This window comes from Sapajus apella, unplaced genomic scaffold (assembly GCF_009761245.1).
Source record: "Sapajus apella isolate SASKATOON/1434 unplaced genomic scaffold, GSC_monkey_1.0 scaffold42, whole genome shotgun sequence".
NCBI classification, from domain to species: domain Eukaryota; kingdom Metazoa; phylum Chordata; class Mammalia; order Primates; family Cebidae; genus Sapajus; species Sapajus apella.
In genome coordinates, this window is record NW_022436982.1 from 12,366,817 (window position 1) to 12,381,544 (window position 14,728).

General features: G+C 46.0%; 1 pseudogene; it reads right to left on the reverse strand.

Annotated features, from left to right (window-relative positions):
* Positions 1-4,595: 4,595 nt before the first annotated feature.
* Positions 4,596-5,880, reverse strand: LOC116566079 (annotated as a pseudogene).
* Between the last annotated feature and the right edge of the window lie 8,848 nt (positions 5,881-14,728).

Below are 14,728 nucleotides of genomic sequence, written 5' to 3' on the forward strand. Positions count from 1 at the left end.
TCTAAAATCGACACCCTGTCATCGAAAGAGCTAGAGGAGCAAGATCAAAAAAACTCAAAAGCTAGCAGAAGACAAGAAATAACTAAGATCAGAGTAGAACTGAAGGATGTAGAGACACAAAAGTTCTTCAAAAGATCAATAAATCCAGGAGCTGGTTTTTTCAAAAGATCAACAAAATAGACCACTAGCTAGATTAATAAAAAAGAAAAGAGGGAATAATCAAATAGATCCAATAAAAAACGATAAAGGGGATATCACCACAGATTCCACAGAAATACAAACCACCATCAGAGATTACTGCAAACAACTCTATGCACATAAACCAGTAAAACTGGAAGAATGAATAAATTCCTGGACCCTTGCATCCTCCCAAGCCTAAACCAGGAAGACGTCAAACCCATGAATAGACCAATAACAAAGGCTGAACGTGAGGCAGCAATTAATAGCCTACCAACCAAAAAAAGCCTAGGTCCAGATGGGTTCACAGCCAAATTCTACCAGACATATTTCACACTCTTAAGAGACTTTTAATCATGGGAGCTTGTAAGACAGGTAAATACATTGTCAAATATAAGACAGAACAGGAAATGTGTCTTAAATAAGGTAGGTACGAAGTGGCAGGGATCCAGAAGATTATAGCTCCTTGGGGGAGATCTGGGCCTTAAAGGACAAGTAGTCTTTAGTCCTTGCACAGATAGGTTCTTGAGGTAAAGGAGGCAACAGGTGATGTTTCAGAGAAAGCAACGTCAATACACACACACACACACACACACACACGCACACACACAAAGTGATAGCTGTATTAAGGGAATACTAAATCTCTTACTTTATCTAGAGTTCAGATTCCTTCATGCTATATTTACAGCAACAGTGGGATAAGACTGGAAAGGTAGATTGAGGGCTTATTCAAGAGAAACTTAGAATATGGAACTGGGTATTTGTAATTTAAGAGGGATTGTTAATGTAGAGATGTTCACATTAGTTCACCAGAGTTATCGCTGTTCTAGGGAATATACACTAACCCAATGCCCCCAATCTCTCTTCACATATAATTTATCACTTATAATAGATACATATCATTTAATATATGGATGTAGCAACATATATGTAATCATTCACCTGTTGTTGAAGCTATGGGTTGTTTCTAATATTCTGTCATTGAAATAATATTATAGGAATCTTCTTTTGCTAATTTTTTCCCACAGGTTCTATAGCCTAGAATCTTAGAGTTTAAACTGAGAAGGTATAAAATAATGTAAGATTACCGATATATGTTTTTAAATTAATTTGCTCAAGTATTTGTGCAAATTTACAGATCTAGTTGGGGTTTTAAAATTTAGTAGTTTGTAGGTATTTTAATTTTTTCACCTGAACTCTTTATAGGTGCTGCTAAGCCTTTGATAAGTTTTACACCATGAAAGACTACTACTGAACAAAACTTAGTGAAAGAACTTTAATAAGCTTGACTAAACATTTAGAAAGCACATTGTGTTCAGTGAAACTTTGTATATAATAAATAGAATAATAAAAGAGTGTATTGGATGACTAGTCTGTAGTTGCCTCAAGGAATGCATACAATGAAAAAGTTATTTTAGTTATTTCCTCAAAATAGCCAACATAATAGGGAAAATGGAGAAAATGTACTCTGAACAACATGGAAAGGGAATCTGAAAATCTAAAATGTAATCTTGGAGAAATGACATTAGAAAACAAAACCAACAAAAGAGAATACTCTCCAAAATAATTTGAGATGCATGAAAGGCAAACATTCACTAGAGTTGGAATTTTTCTAAGTCTATGCAGAAATAAGTAGCATATTTGACCTTCACCATGATTATCAAGCACTGCTTTGAAATTGTGTTGGTGCTGCTGGCCTCTACCACTGTCTTCTCTCTAGATGTGAAACTGGTTCTCTTACAGCAAAGAAGAGTGAACCAAGAAAGCTTAAAACTCTTTAAGTTGCAAACCTCATCAATTCAGCAGTGTCTACAACACAGGAAAAATTTTATGCTTCCTCAGAAGTCTGTGAGTTCTTAATAGCACCATAAAGGATATACTCTGGCCATTCTCCATGAGATGCTTCAGCAAATCTTCTGCGTCTTCAGGGCTAATATTTCTCTGGATGGCTGGGAGGAAAACCACATGGAGAAATTCCTCATTCAACTTCATCAACATCCTCTGAGACCTTGACCAATACCTCTAAATGCACCACTTGATATGTTGATTTGAATAGTATAACGTAATTTGTAAAAAAAAAAAAAAATTCATCTCTTCTTTTTTTGAGTGAATAAAAAGAAATGTCATAGATGGTACTGCAGGGCTTTGCAGTACAAGGGTAACACTGGCTGAGGTCCTGGTCCCTTTTCTCAAGTTTCTGAGAGTACACAGTTGGTTGCATTATTTCCTCATCATGAGTTTGGCAGCAGGCATCTCTTGTAGATAAAGACAGATTTTTATTTTTTGTGGGGACAGAGCCTCACTGGGTCACCCAGGCTCCAGTGCAGTGGTGCAATCCTGGCTCAGTGCAACCTCCATCTCCAGGGTTCAGGTAATCCTCCCACCTTAGCCTCCAGAGGAGCAGTGGGGACTACAGTCATGCAACATCATGTTTGGCTGTTTTTTTATCTATTTTTTCTTTTTTTTCTGAGACAGAGTCTCACTCTTTCACCAGGCTGTAGTGCAGTGGTGCCATCTCGGCTCACTGCAAACTCCACCTCTTAGGTTCGAGTGATTCTTCTGCCTCCCAAGAATCTGGGACTACAGGTGCATGTCACCATGCCCAACTGATTTTTTATATTTTTAGTAGAGACAGGGCTTCACCATGTTGGCCGGGACAGTCTTGATCTGTTGATCTTGTGATCTGTCTGCCTTGGCCTCCCAAAGTTCTGGGATTACATGCATGAGTCACAGTGCCCGGCCTTTTTTTTTTTTTTTTTTTTTTTTTTTTTGAGATGGAGTCTTGCTTTGTCACCCAGGCTGGAGTGCAGTGGTGTGATCTTAGATCTCAGCTCACTGCAAACTCCACCTTCCGGGTTCAAGTGATTCTTCCGCCTCAGCCTCCTGCATAGCTGAAACTACAGGTGCGTACCACCACATCTGGCTAATTTTTGTATTTTTAGTAGAGACAGGGTTTCTGCATATTGGCCAGGCTGCTCTTGAACTCCTGACCTCAGGTGATCCACCCACCTTGGCCTCCCAAAGTGCTGGGATTACAGGTGTGAGCCACCATGCCCGTCTCTCTCTCTCTCTCTTTTTATTTAACTTTTTGAAGAGACTGTGTTTCACCATGTTGTCCAGGCTGGTCTCAAGCTCCTGGATTCATGCCATCTGCCAGCTTAGGCCTTTCAAAGTGCTGAGATTACAGGCATGAGCCACCAGCCCAGCCAGAGATTGTTTATAGCAGCCAGAAATAGCAGTTTTGCAGGCATGTATAGAACCTGGGCCATATGGCCGTCTCTGAAGGATGAGCCCCGTCCCTGACTTGCAGTACGTCCTGTGTCCTCCAGCAGAGAGATCCACACCAAAGGGCACAGAGCTTGTGACCACCCACAGTGGAAGCACAAGTGAAGGGACCAGGGTGCAAAAGAAAGAGACCAAATCTCCTGGGAATAAACAGGAGGTTGTGCAAGAGAAGGCTGAAGCAGGTTGGTGTCCCTTTGGGGTTTGTGTAACTCAGGTGGAGCTGGAAGGCTCCTGGCTGGGCAAGCAGCGTGAGCAGGAGCATGGAGGCTGAGTGAGGGCCCCACAGAGCTGCTGTGGGAGAGCTCAGATGGCCGGGTGTGCACAGGGAATTATGCCCTCAGCACTTCCACATTGTCCTACTGCCCTTAGTCCATTATCTGTAGGAATGGTGATTCTTTCCCTGAGTGTGTAAAGACTCTGGATCAGGGTGAATGAAAGCCTAGAGCTCTGGGAAATTTAACTTGGCTCTGTCAGGGTACCTTGTCTCCCCTAGTTTTTCTGGTTGCAGGAGACTAACAATGAGGATGAGTCTGGTTTACTGGAGCTACAGACTTGGTCTTCAGAATCAGGCTGACTCTGGTGGGGAACTCAAGGCCAATCCTGAGCTGTTCTGGCATCATCTTGTCCCAAGCAAACTCTCTCTCCCCCTGTGACTCCCAGCTTTGCCTCTCCCAAACGTGGCCTGCAAAATCCTCCCCCTTCACTGTGTCCCTGCTGCCTGAGCCCAGACACCGATTCTCAGTGGGGTTCAGAGCCCCAGCTTTCTCAACAATGAGCTGGGACTGATGTGGTTATGAAGTCAGGGTGGGGACAAAGAGACCAAGCCCATAAGGAAAGCATCTTGCAAAATAGCTGCTAAAAGGGAGAACCTCATCCCTCCCACTGGTTAAATGAAAATATTCCCACTCAGAAGATCAGCAAAAGATGTTCATTGAAGTTTACTAATCTTAGGGTGTAACAGCTCAGGCCCCTGGGATTTCCAATCTCTGTTTCAAAAGATAAGGGATAGCTTCTGTCTCCAAGATTAAAATTCAGATTCTTACGAGATGAAGAAATTATAGGAATGTATACACAGTTAAACTCTGAGATCTGTATCTGTGATCTGTAGATAATTATTCTTCAGGACATACAGACACATATGCAGCCACACATGGAAGTATTCAGTAGGGGCACAGGTATTTTATAGAAGACAAAATGTATATTGGGCCAAAAAAGATGACATGGAAATAAACCAAAACAATTTTTTTCACTATGAAAATGCTTTAATAATGGTGTCTATTAAATGCTATTTAATAGTAGCATGGGACATGGACAGGGAAAATAGCAAGTGCACGCACAGAGGCACAGGCCAGAAGACAGGCTGGGATTGAATAAAGAGTTCACACCGCTTCCCTGCTTTCCCCGGTGACTGGAGGCTCTAGGCCACCTCCTCTTCAAACTCACCCTCCTCCTTGGCTGTGGCTGCCTGGTACTGTTGGTATTTGAACACCAGGTAATTAATATTGCCCTTGGCCTTGGTGAACTCCATCTTGTCCAGGCCCTCGCCCGTGTGGCAGTGCAGGAAGGTCTTGTGGGGAAACATGGCTGTGAAGTGCTCCGAGATGTTCTAGAACAGCTCCTGGATGGCCCTGCTGTTGCCAGTGAAGGTGGTGGACATTTTTAGCCCTCAGGGTGGGATGTCACAGCCGGCCATTTTCTCATTGTTGGGGATCCACTCAGCAAAGTAGCTGCTGTTCTTGTTTTGGACATTTTAATGTTTTAATGTCCAAAACATTGGCTCACCCACCTCCTTCATGGACATGCGGCCCCTGAACACGGCAGCCACCATCAGGTAGCGGCCATCATGTTCTGGGCATCCAGCATCTGCTGGGTGAGCTCAGGCATTAACAGGGCCCGGGACTGCTGACTTCCCTGGCTAGTCAGTGGGGCAAAGCTGGGCGTGAATAAGTGCCGGTGGGGAAACGGGACCATATTCACGGCCAGTTTCTGCAAGTCAGAATTGAGCTGGCCTCGGAAGCACAGTCAGGTAGTGACCTCACTCATGGTGGCAGACACCAGGTGGTTCAGGTCACCATAGGTGGGCATAGCAGCTTTAGGGGTCTGAAGCAGACGTCATAGAGAGCTTCGTCATCAATGCAGTAGGTCTTGTCTGTTTTTCCTATGAGCTGGTGGATGGGGAGGGTGGCATTGTAGGGCTCCACCACCATGTCTGACACCTTGGGTGTGGGCACCACACTGAATGTGTTCATGATCCTGTCTGGGTACTCCTCCCTGATCTTGTTGATGAGGAGGGTACCCATCCTAGACCCAGTCCCCTCACCCAGGGGGTCCTGGCCACTTTGCTGCTTTATTTTGTTTTTTAACATACTTCTGGATTCAATATGCTGTTTCTTAATTTTATGTTCAGATATCTTTGTGTTAGCTACTATATACCTAAAAAATGTTTTATTTATTTTAAATGTTTAATAGAGGGCTGGGCGAGGTGGCTCACGCCTGTTATCCCAACACTTTGGGAAGCTGAGGCGGGTGGATCACGAGGTCAGGAGTTTGAGACCAGCCTGACCAACATGGTGAAACCACGTCTCTACTTAAAATACAAAAATTGGCTGGGTGTGGTGGCACGCGCCTGTAATCCCAGCTACTCAGGAGGCTGAGACAGGAGAATCGCTTCCACTGGGGAGTTGGAGGTTGCAGTGAGCCAAGATTGTGCCTTCAGAGCTGTTGGAGTCAAATATAAACACTCTCTGGCTCCTCCTACGCTCTGTTGGGCCTCGCAAGTGGGTTAGGAAAGACTGTTCCAAGAGTGGGTATGTCAAGCATTGATGGAAGGGAGGATAAAGGAAAAGTTGAACAAATTAAATCCTAGGTTAATTTAGAGTTATTCTGAGTTCTGTGAAATCAGTTCAAGTTTCAGTAAGCAGTAACCTTCTTGACAAAAAATAATAATAACAATAAAGGAAAGAAATCATTCCAAATTCTGATGTTTGATGATAAAGCACAATTATTTACTTTTACCCCTTCCACAAAGAAATGAAACAATTTGGGAAGACATCCCAGGAGATTCAGGAAAAACAAGGCACGGTAAGTGCTGTGGTTTGAATGCCCCCTCCAAAACTCATGTTGAAATTTGCCATTCTGATGGCATTAAGAGGTGAGACCTGGCTGGGCACGGTGGCTCAGGTCTGTAATCCCAGCACTTTGGAATGTCAAGGTGGGTGGATCATCTGAGGTCAGGAATTCAAGAACAGCCTGACCAACATGGTGAAACCCTGTCTCTACTAAAAACACCAAAATTACCTGGGCAGGGTCTCAGGCACCTGTAATCCCAGTCACTTGGATGGCTGAGGCAGCAGAATCACCTGAATCCTGGAGGCAGAGTTTGCAGTTGGCCGAGATTGTTTTATTTCACTCCAGCCTGGGCAACAAGAACAAAATTCCTTCTAAAAGAAAAGAAAAGAAAAGAAAAGAAAGAAGAGGTTGGGCCTTTAAGAGTTGATTAGGTCATGAGGCCCCTGCCCTCATGAATGGATGAATGTTGGTATCTGGAGAGTACAGGGAGCGGGCTTCTGATAAAAGGGTAAGCTCAGTTTCCATCCACTCTCTGTGTCCTGTGCGCTTGCCCCTCTGCTATGGTATGGCACTGCAAGAAGGTCCTCACAAGTTTTGGCCCCTTGATCCTAGACTCCTCAGCCTCCAGAACCGTGAGCCAACTAAACTTCTATTTTTTTTGGGGGGGGGAATGTGAAGTCTTGCTCTGTTGCCCAAGCTGAAGTGCAGTGGCTTGATCTCGGCTGATTGCAACCTCCTCCTCCCAGCTTCAAGCAATTCTCTTGCCTCAGACTCCTGAGTAGCTGAGATTGAGGGTGTGTGCCAGCACACCCAGCTAATTTTTGTATTTTTAGTAGAGATGGGGTTTCACCATGTTGGTCAGGCTGTCTTGAACTTCTGACCTCGTGGTATGCCTGCCTCAGCCTTTCAAAGTGCTGGGATTGCAGGCATGAGCCACTGCACTCAGCCTTAAACTTCCATTCTTTATAAACCACCTAGTGTATGGTATCTGTTATAGCAGCAGAATACAAAAAAGTGTTTAGATGTTTTAATCTTATTTAATAAAGATGACCTGAGTCACATGTAGAAGACATTCTTCCTTCTCAGGATCCTAAAACTGCCCTACAATCAGTAGAAAAGGAGGCGCCCAAGATTTTTGTTCCACCTTTATTCAGTCCCCACTGAAGGAGCTTCTGAGGTGTTGGGGTCAAATATATACACTCTCTGGCTCCTCCTATGCTCTGTTGGGCCTAGCAAATGGGTTAGGAAAGAGGTATGTCAAGCAACAAAAGTATGTCCTGGCCCGGTACGGTGGCTCAAGCCTCTAATTCTGGCACTCTGGGAGGCCAAGGTGGGTGGATCACCTGAGGTCAGGAGTTCGAGACCAGCCTGGACAACATGGTGAAACTCCATCTTTACTAAAATACAAAATTAGCCGGGCATGGTAGCATGCCCCTGTAATCCCAGCTACTTGGGAAGCTGACACAGGCAACTTGCTTGAACCGGGGAGATGGAGGTTGCAGTGAGATGAGATCATTATCACTGTATACCACTCCAGCCTGAGCAACAGAGTGAGACTCCATTTCAAAAAAACAAACAAAAAAGGAGGCTGGCACAGTGGCATGGGCAGGTGTGTTGGTGGCTCACCGCTATAATCCCAGCACTTTGGGAAGCAGAGGTGGGTGGATTGTTTGAACTCAGATCGAGGCCAGCCTGGGCAAGCAACATGGTGAAACCCCATCTCTGCAAAAAAGAGAAAAATTAGCTGGGCTTGGTGGCATATGACTGTAGCTTCAGCCACTTCGGAGGCTGAGGTGGAATGATCGCTTGAGATCGGGAGGCAGGGATTGCAGTGAGCTGAGATTGCCCCACTGCACTCCAGCCTGAGTGACACAGAGCATGTCTCAAAAAAAAAGTACAGAAGACAGAGTTCAGAAACAAACCAAAGAATATAAAGGGGAGTGCTTTGGGGTGTGGGATATTCTGTATCTTGACTGTTGCGCTAGTGTCAGAATTACATACGTTTGACGAAAACTCATTGTACACTTAAAATGGGTATATACTATTCTATGAAAATTATACTGTAATAAATTTTTTTTTTTCACTTTCTAAAAAGACTTCTTAAGAAATCAAAATAGTAGTAGGAACTAATTTACTTTCCTAAACCCGTAACATATCACATAGGTAAAATTAGGTTCAGAAAGTAAAAATAAGCTCAGCTTGAGAAAGTGAAAAAATCCGCCCTGCCATTCATCTGACTGGAGTTTATAAGTCAATGTTATTCATGATACCATTCTGCCATGCAAAGCATTGTGAACATTTTGGGGTGTCTTATCACCCTGACTTTTTTTGTTTGTTTGTTTTTGTTTGTGAGTTTTTTGTTTTTGAGACCTAGTCTGGCTCTGTTGCTGGAGTACAGTATTGCACTCTTGACTCACTGCAACCTCTGCCTTCTCAGTAGATGGGACTACAGGTGCCCGCCACCATGCCTGGCTAATTTTTTTTATTTTTAGTAGAGACAGGGTTTCACCATGTTGGTCAGGCTGGTCTCAAATTTCTGACCTCAAGCAATCCACCTGTCCAGCCTCCCAAAAATCTCATGCTGAGATTACAGACATGAGCCACTGCACCCGGATCATACTGCTTTTTCAGTGAATAGTGTTCCTTCTTTTGTTTTTTCTTTTTTTTTTTTTTTTGAGACAGAGTTTCGCTCTTGTTACCCAGGCTGGAGTGCAATGGCGCGATCTCGGCTCACCGCAACCTCCGCCTCCTGGGTTCAGGCAATTCTCCTGCCTCAGCCTCCCGAGTAGCTGGGATTACAGGCACGCACCACCATGCCCAGCTAATTTTTTGTATTTTTAGTACAGACGAGGTTTCACCGTGTTGACCAGGATGGTCTCGATCTCTTGACCTCATGATCCACCCGCCTCGGCCTCCCAAAGTGCTGGGATTACAGGCGTGAGCCACCGCGCCCGGCCTGTTTTTTCTTTTTTAAAATCAACGTAGTCATCTTTTTCAGATTTTCTTTATAAAATGACTTGCATATAAAAAAAAAATGCAGGCCAGGCAGAGTGGCTCATGCCTGTAACCTTAGTACTTTGGGAGGCGGAGAGGGGTGGATCATTAGAGGTCAGGAGTTTGAGACTAGCCTGGCTAACATGGTGAAACCCTGTCTCTACTAAAAATACAAAAAGATTAGCCAGCAGTGGTGGTGCATGCCTATAATCCCTGCTACTCCAGAAGCTGAGGCAGGAGAATTGTTTGTACCTGGGAGGCAGAGGTTGCAGTGAGCTCAGATCATGCCACTGCACTCCAGCCTTGGTGACAGAGCAAGACTATTTCGGGTTGCAGGGGCAAAAAAAAAAGTAAGGAACTTTTTTTTTTTAGACAGAGTCTCCCTTTGTTGACCAGATCTCCGCTCACTGCAACTCTGCCTCCTGGGTTCAAGCAATTCTCCTGCCTCAGCCTCCTGAGTAGCTGGGATTACAGGCACATTATCCACCTGACTAATTTTTTGTGTTTTTAGTAGAGATGGGGTTTCACCATGTTAGCCAGGATGGTCTCTATCTCCTGACCTCATGATCTGCCCATCTCGGCCTCCCAAAGTGCTAGGATTACAGGCATGAGCCATCACATCTGGCCCCTTATGTTTTAAAAAACAACTTTATTGAAATAGAGTTTACATAACCTACAACTTGCCCACTTAAGGCATCCAATTCAATGGCTTTTAGTATATTCACAAATCTTTTCTTTTTGTGTGTATGTACCACACTTTCTTGTCCATTCATCTGTTGATGGATACCTAGGTTGATTTCATATTTCAGCTATTGTGAATAGTGCTGCAATAGACATGGGAGTGCAGATGTGTGTTTAATATACTGAATTTCCTTCTCATGGGCATGTACTCAGCAGTGTGACTGCTGAATCATATGGTAGTTTTGTGTTCCGTTTCTTGAGGAACCTCCATGCAGTTTTCCATAGTGGACAGACTATTTTACATTCTCATCAAGAGTGTTTGAGTGCTTCCGTTTTTCTGGGTCCCTGTCAGCGTTTGTTGTTTTCTGACTTTTTGATAATCGGCATGTTAATCGAGGTTAGGTGATATTTTATTGCGGTTTTCATGTGAATTTCTGTGAGGATTAGTGAGGTTAAACATGTTTGCATTTCCCTGTTGGCCATTTGCATGTCAGCCCTTGGAAAATATCTATTGAGATCTATTGTACCTTTTTTTTTCTTCCTCTAACATGGATCATAGGAAACAATGTTTTCTTTTTACAATGCTGTCGTCGCAGAATGGGGGTGTGGAGCTTAGTGGGGTGTGGGCACCACAGTGGGGGCACTGCTGCCTCAGCTGGTCAGTCCATTCATCACTGCGGCAGGACCCCAGCCTCACCCCTGTGCCCTGCGTAGCCAGGACAGCCCGCCCCTGGGTGCCAGTGCTAGAGGGAGCCTGGGTGCTGCTCCCGGAGGTCACCACGGGATGCATGGACTGGGACTGAGCCGGTTATTGCCTGAGCGCGATGGGGGCAGTGAGAAGCCAGTGGGCCAAGTACTGCACTTAGAAAACCATCCTCATCGAATCGCGGGACACCTGGAAAGCGAGGAGCGGGCGGGGCTCCACAGGTGGCTCCTCTGGGCCACTGGGCCGCCCAGTCCCTGTTTTACAGCTGGGGGAATTGAAGCATTGAGGTGAAGGGAGCCCCCTCCCACGTGAGGCCGCCGCCGGGGTCAGGGGTGACTGGGGTGGGCTCAGGGCGAGGAGGGAGACAGTCAAGGACTCAGAGGGGCTGCCCTGCTGGCCGGGCTGGTCAGTCCGGCTAAGGCTGCCTACCTCTCCTCTATGGCTTCTGGGCGGGCTGGTGGCCGGGGCAGCACAATGGCATGGATTTGGTCTAGATGACGGCCCTGCCCCCACACCATCTGGGCCCGAAAAGTGGTTGGCGAGGGTCACAAGTTGTACTAGAGCCACGGGTGCTCCGAGTCCTGGGGGTCCAGGCGGCTGGTGGGGCTGGGTGAGGCCGAGTCCCTGTGGTCCAGGCTGGGTGTGGCACGGAGGGGCGGGCTGGTGCGTGGGGAGAGGCCGTGGGGCCAGGCATGCCATGGCTTTTGCCCATTTTTTAATGGGAGTATTTAGGATTTTTGTTTTCGAATTCTTACGTATTCTGGTTATTAATGCCTTGTTGGATAAATAGTTCGAAAAAATTATCTCTCATTCTGTGGGTTGTCTCTTCATTTTGTTTGTCTATTTGCTTGCTTTCTTGCTTGCTTATATATCTATATCTATACAGTGTATAGATATATTTGTTTGTTTATTCATTTTAGATGGAGTCTCATTCTGCAACCCAGGCTGGAGTGCAGTGGCATGATCTAGGCTTACTGCAACTTTTGCCTCCAGGTTCAAGCAATTCTTCTGCCTCAGCCCTGCCAGCAGCTGGGGATTACCATCTCTGGCTTATTATTTGTATTTTAGTAGAGACAGGGTTTCACTATGTTGACCAGGCTTGTCTAGAACTCTTGACCTCAAGTGAAATACCGGCCTTGGCCTCCCAAAGTGCTGGTATTACAGGCATGAGCTACCACACCTGGTCCACCTTGTTTATTTTTAATTCTAATTAAAAAAAAAAAAATTTTCTGTGCGGAAGCTCTGTAGCTTAATGTAACCCTATTTATCATTTTTGCTTTGGTTGCCTGTGCTTTTTAGGTCTTACTAAACAAATCTTTGCCTAGACCAGTGTTCTAAAAGCATTTCCCCAATGTTTTCTTCTAGTAGTTTAGTTGTTTTCCTTTTTTTTTTTTTTTTTTTTTTTTTGGTTTGAAATGAAGCCTCGCTTTGTCGCCCAGGCTAGAGGGCAGTGGCCGGATCTCAGCTCACTGTCACCTCCATCCCCTGGGTTCAAGCAATTCTCCTGCCTCACTCAGCCTCTCTAGTAGCTGGGATTACAGGCATCTGTTACCACAGCTGGACAATTTTTTTTTTTTTTTTAAGATGGAGTTTCATTCTTGTTTCCCAGGCTGGAGTGCAATGTTGCAATCTCGGCTTGCTGCAACTTCTGCTTCCCGGGTTCAAGTGATTCTCCTGTCCCTGCCTCCCAAGTAGCTGAGTTTACAGGAATGTGCCACCACGCCCGGCTAATTTTTTATATTTTTCTGAGTAGAGATGGGGTTTCTCCATGCTGATCAACCTTGTCTTGAACACCTGACCTCAGGTGATCTGCCTGCCTTGGCCTCCCAAAGTTCTGGGATTACAGGGGTGAGCCACTGCACCCAGCAATTTTTGTATTTTTAGTAGAGACAGGTTTTTTCCATGTTGGCCAGATGGTCTTTAACACCTGAGCTTAGGCAGTCCACCTCTGCCTGGGTTGGGATTACAGTGAGCCACAGTGCCCAGGTTGGAGTGCAGTGGCTTCATCTTGACTCACTGCAACGTCTGCCTCTCAAGCAATTCTCCTGCCTCAGCCTCTCAAGCATCTGGGATTACAGGTGCCTGCCAACGCACCTGGCTAATTTTTTGTATTTTTAATAGAGACAGGGTTTCACCATGTTGGCCAGACTGGTCTCGAACTCCTGACCTCATGATCCACCTGCCTCAGCCTCCCAAAGTGCTGAGATTACAGGGGTGAGCCACCATGCCCAGGCTCCTTGATTTTTATACATGGCGAAGCACAGGGGTCTAGTTTTATTCTTCACCCATAGATATCTCTCATTTTCCCAGCATCAGTTATTCAAGACACCATCTGTTCCCCAAGGTATGTTCTTGGTGCCTTGGTGAAGAACAAGTTGGCTGTAAATGCACAGATTCATTTCTGGGTTCTTTATTGTGTTCCACTGACCCATGAAATCCTTCCTTTTCAATATTATAGTCCACACTTTCCTGTTTCCATCCTGTCAACCTTGCTGTGTTTGGGCCAAGCAGGGCTGGTAGGACCCACAACTTGATGTGCTTCTCTGGGCTGCTCAAGACATCTGCACTCAGGTCCTTGCTCTGCAGGGAGGACCAAATCCCCATCGATGACCCCACAAAAACACTTATAGGGAAACCACAGTGTAAAACAGCTTGAGAGATAGAATCTGTGTCAGATCCAACATTTCCTCACACTCATGATTGCGCGACTGGGACGCCTGAGCAGGAGGAACCAGAAGAATACCCTCTTCACTTGTGTGTCCCAGTCCCCTTTGGGTCACCAAGGTCATAAGACTGGAACAGGGACATCTGGGATGGGGCAGGCTATGGTCAGGGGCAGTGGGGGTGGTGGTGTTAGTGAAAGGTCTGGGGCAGGGCAGAGATCAAGAGGAACAGCATTCCAGCAGGGTTCAGAGACAGATCAGTAGGTCAGCAGAGACAGGAGCAGGTGGCCTGGGACTCAGAGGAGCAGCTGGAGTTGGAGGAGAAGGGCTCTGTTTTCTTTCAGTCTTCCTCTGTTCGGGGCTGCATTAGCACCCCACTGCACCTCGAACCCTGTTTCTCCCCTGCCCTCACTCCCTGAGTCTTAGAACCCCTTCCTTATCCCCAGTACACACCTTCTTTTTGGGGGAGGGGTGGGGAGCAGGTTGGGGTCTCACTCTTGCCGAAGCCAGAGTGCTGTGGCGCAATCTAAGCTCACTGCAACTTCCACCTACCAGGTTCAAGCGACTCTCCTGCCTCAGCCTCCCACGTAGCTGGGATTAGTCGGGCAAACCACCACACCTGGCTAATTTTTCTACTTTTAGTAGAGACAGGATTTTGCCAGGTTGGCCAGGCTGGTCTCCAACTTCTGACATCAGGTGATCCACCCACCTTGGCCTCCCAAAGTGCTGGTAATACAAGTGTGAGCCACCGCACCAGCTACAGCACGCACCTTCTTAAGGACAGTACCTTTCTGTATCCTTTGTGAGGTTCTGACGTCTAATCCTTCCTCACCCAGCTCACTGTCCCTCCCTCCACCCCGTCCCCCATTCTGCCTCACTTTCTCCTTTTCTGATTCTCACCATTTCCCACAATCAGTCCTGGCCTCAGATTCCCACTCTTCAGGTTCCAGTGTTCCTTGGGTCCTCCCTCTCCCCCGATCCTCTCGATTAGGGGTGGGGGTGTGAACTGGAATTAAAACCAGCCTTTATTGGAGTCCTGGGGCTGGATTCTGCATTGTGCTCCGCGGTGTCATTGCACATTGTCATTTCTGCTCTTTCTGCTGCTTCATCCTCTTCAAGCTCTAACCCCGCGAGTGGATGCGGACCCCGCTGG